We start from the raw sequence: 4,492 nt of genomic DNA, 5'->3' as shown, positions 1-4,492 counted from the left end.
ATTCGTGCGTCGTCAAGCTGGGGATCAAGGTCTACGAGTGTTACCATGTATTTTCGTGCTTCGCTCTGTGAACGATTTTCGGTCGGGCGTTATCTTCTTTCCCGGGAATGGCCGCGTGGTGATGCTCTGTAAAGTCGCCTGGTAGGCTCTACTTTTATATTGGCGACATAAACTTCGCGTGCGACTTTTTGATCTACGTGTACCATGACAATGTCCCCATTTGTGGATGGGAACTTCATGGGCAGATGGGGTGTAGACATTATTGCTTTGAGGCGGTTTATAGACGACCGACCCAATAGTATGTTATATGAGGCATTGGCATTTACTAATAAATACCTGATCTTTATGGTTTTTGCCAGATCTCCTTCTTCCCCGAACGTGGTGTGTAAGTCGATGTATCCTTTGGTGTCTACTCTCTTGCCTGAGAATCCGACAATCTACGCTTCGTACGGTTGAATCTTCGTTTCCAAAATCCTCATTTTTTGGAATTTTCTCCAATAGAGAATGTCCACCGAGCTTCCCTGATCCACGATAACTTTAGTGACTGCGAACTTTTCGATCTCCACGGTTATTACCATGGGTTCGTCTTGTGCGGCGTCAATGGCTGTAAAATCGTCATCGGAGAATGTTATTGGGGGTATTCTAGGTCTGCTTTGGCGAGATTTAGCATGAGCTGACTGAATGGCTCAGAGGTGTTTCTTCCCCGCGGAGTTAGAGCATCCTCCTCCTGCAAAGTCCTCGGTTATCGAGTTAACCTCTTCATCTGGCGGGTCGAGTGATACCGGGTCTGCTATGGTATTGAAGAATTCCCGGACTCGGTGTCTAGTCCAATTGCTTTGCCTGGGACTCTCACTTCGTTGTCGGGTTTTTCTTACCGGGCTTTCACTTCGTTTTCTTATGGTTCAATGCCGGTTGTTGTCTTGCCGCCTCCCTTCTCCTCGACCTGATCGGTCGTTATAGTCCCTCGGGGCTCAAGGTTGATGTCGGTCTCTTTCGGGAGACCGGGGAGACCGATGTATCACAACGTCCATTTTGAAAAATTTCTGGAAATGACCTGTCGGGATGAGTTCTTCGACTTTGTCCTTCAAGGCCTAACATCCCTCGATTGTATGACCGTAGTTGTGATGGTACTGACAATGTTTGGATGTGTCAGCATTTCACGGGGTATGCGACGGCTCGAGAGCTGGGATGAGTTCTGCCTGTAGTGCTTCGTCCAAAATCTTTCCTCTTGGGACGGTGAAAGGTGTAATTGTGAAAACGAGGGTCGCAGTTCTGTTTAAGTCGGTCACCCCGCGATTAGTTGCTCTTGTGTTTTTCTTTCTCGTTTTCCTTACTTATGGTTTCAGTCTGGTATGCTTTGTGGTAGTCGACGTGCTCGTCGATCTGCATGAACTTCTTTGTTCGGGTTCTTAGTTCATCCATATCCTTGGCCAACTTTTTGATTAGGCTTTCTGTGAACCTGCCCGGTCGAATGGCTCCTACTAGATGATGCATGGCTATCTCGAGCATCAGGCTTCAAATGCCCATGCATACCTTGCTAAATTGCAGGGATCACCTTTCTCCTGCTTCACGTTGAGGAGGGATAGGGACAACGTGTAAATATTATTAATTTTATGAAATATTATGAATATTATTAAATATTATGAATATTATTAAATTTATTTTATTATTAATATCATTAATACTATTAATATTACTAATATTATTATTACTATTAATATTATTTATATTATTAATATAATATTAATTATATTAATATTATTAATTTTATAATATTAATAAAATAATATAGTTATTATTATTATTATTTATTAATATTAATTATGATTTTATAATTATTTATATTATAATAATATTTTTAATATTATGTATATAATTATTATAATAATAATTGATAGGTAATAGAGATGCAAAATGATAATTTATAGATAATAGAAATTTATGAATAATAAATAATAGGTAAAAATTGATAGGTAATTATGCTTCACCTTCGTCGGTCGGTCTTCAATCGTGACTGGTACTGAAATCATTAACATTACATTGGATTGAGCCTTTTCAATTTTCATAAACGTAGTGTTTCTTTCTGTAGTAACACTGTTTTTTTATGCAGATGGAAAGGTGACGAAACTTCGTATTTGTTTTCCGTGATTATCGATGATTTGCAAGCACGAAACATGAGAATGTTAGGTTTTTTTTCTTTATTTGTGTAGAGAAAGTATGGAAAAGATAGTCTGGTAGATGTTTATTATCCGTAATGTCATCGATCTTACACCGGCCATAATCGATGTCGATTATTTTTGTATTACATAATCTATCTTCCACAGCAATAATAATCGATGTTGGTTATTTCTAAAAGAAACACTCCTTCACTTGGTGGTTTTCTCAAAGTGAACATCGTTCATAATCTTCACCATCGCATCCAACTCCCTCTGCGCCGCGTCCCTCAACTCCTCAGCCCTCACCCTCTCCTTCGTTCTCCCCAAAGCCTTCTCAATTCTCTTCCCCAACTCCCTAGCCTCTGGAAGCTTCTCACCTTCAGCACCACGAATCACCATACCCAACTCATCCACCAAGAGCCTCGCGTTTGTATATTGATCCGCACCCATTGGCCACGTCACCATCACCACCCCCGAAACCAACCCTTCCAACACCGAGTTCCATCCACAGTGACTTAAAAACGCCCCCACCGCGCGGTGGCTCAGTATAACCAACTGCGGTGCCCACCCCTCTATCAAAAAACCCCTTCCCCTCACTCCCACCCGATCCATGAACCCACACGGCACCTTACCCTGCTCCTGCGCGACCGCTCGCGCGTCTGGAACCCCAACCGACAAAACAAAGTTGACCCCACTGAGTTCCAAAGCACGCGTCAACACATCCAACTGCGAACTCGTGAGAATCGTAAGGCTCCCGAAACAAACATAGACAACCGAACATTCCCCGCACGAGTCCAGCCATTCATCAATGTCCTTTCGCGAAACGGCGCTGTTCCCGCCACGCTCTTCCGGTTCGGTCGAACCGTTTCGAATCGGTAAAACCGGGCCCACCGCCCAGACTCTTTTGTGTCCGAGGTCTTTCTTCATGTGCTCTATGTGAACTTGTTCCAACTCGGTGAACGTGTTGAAAACGAAGCCCCAGGAGTCGATGTTGAAGAGCGTGTTCACTCGGTGAAACTCCCATTCTGGTCCTCCTCTTTGGTTCCCGGTGAACAGGCGCGTGATCTGCCACCACGGATAAACCGGGGAGTTGGGAAGGTAGGGGAACGAAACTGAGGAGTTTGGGTCTTGGGGGTTGTCATTTTGCGGGACGTCACGCCATAGGGAGTGGGCGAGCGAAAGCGCGGAGGCGCCGGAGGGGGAGAAAACAAGGCGCTGCACCTGGAGGTCACGTGCGAGGAGGAGGGTCCAACCGAGAAAGAAATCGGAAATAACGGCTGAAGGGGGAGTGAGCTGGGACTGGGCCCAGTCGACGATTAACGGGTGGTGGTGGTGGCGCATGAAGGTGATGATGCCGACGAGCATATTTATGTTGGGGTTTGAAAAGTGAGGTTCGGGAAGCAGTAGGGTTTGGAGAAGAGGAGAAAAGTTGGTTGGGACGAAGGGATGGGTTTTTGGGGTGACAAGAAGGGTGACTTGAACGCGGCGAGAGACGAGAGGGCCTTGGAGAAGTCCAAGAGGGGGATCAGGTGTCCAGAAGAAGGGAATGGGTAAGCCAGCACGTGACCTCTTGCTGTAGACATGTTTCGACTTTGGTGTGTATAAGTGTGAGTGATGGCCATGATGGATGGTTGAAATAGAATGAAGGAAAGTGGAACATGGGGCTTTATGAAGGCTGCTTCATCTTGGGTGAGCATGTGGGTAGGTGAGGGGGAGCAGTTCTGGCATTCTCTTTGCTATGAAAAAAAAAGTCCATCATATATTGACACCTCTGCACATGACACACATTTGATGTTGCAATGTGGCAAATGATGTGAAAAAGTGAGATTATATGCGAATGAGCAACGCGAACTTCAAAATAGTTTTAAAAAAGAATATATTACATCGATTATTAGAAACAACCGGTGTAATATATATTTTTTTACTTAGAATGACCCATATTACATCGGTTAAGTCATCTAACCGATGTAATATATGACCCATATTAAAAAAATTTGATTTTTTTTCATAAAGAGTGGGTGGGTCATAAACGTCACATAGGTAACCACTTACAGACACACGGGTAACCAGTTTTGTGTGTGCCAGTATATGTGGAGAAACCTACATCGGTTAAGCCATCTAACCGATGTAATATATGTTTTTTATTAAAAAAAATTGATTTTTTTTTCATGAAGAGTGGGTGACCATAAAATCCACATAGGTAACCACTTACAGTGTGCCAGTATATGTGGAGAAACCTACATCGGTTAAGTCATCTAACCGATGTAATGTATGGTTTTTATTAAAAAAAATGAATTTTTTTCATGAAGAGTGGGTGACCATAAACGTCAGATAGA

The 4,492-nt window shown here is 43.4% G+C and overlaps 1 pseudogene; it reads right to left on the bottom strand.

Annotated features, from left to right (window-relative positions):
* Nucleotides 1-2,216: 2,216 nt before the first annotated feature.
* On the bottom strand, nucleotides 2,217-3,909 carry LOC137817831 (UDP-glycosyltransferase 89B2-like; annotated as a pseudogene).
* Between the last annotated feature and the right edge of the window lie 583 nt (nucleotides 3,910-4,492).

This window comes from Phaseolus vulgaris, chromosome 11 (assembly GCF_000499845.2).
Source record: "Phaseolus vulgaris cultivar G19833 chromosome 11, P. vulgaris v2.0, whole genome shotgun sequence".
Classification (NCBI taxonomy): domain Eukaryota; kingdom Viridiplantae; phylum Streptophyta; class Magnoliopsida; order Fabales; family Fabaceae; genus Phaseolus; species Phaseolus vulgaris.
The sequence above is the reverse complement of the archived record's forward strand: the minus strand, read 5'-3'. Positions and strand labels throughout refer to the sequence as shown.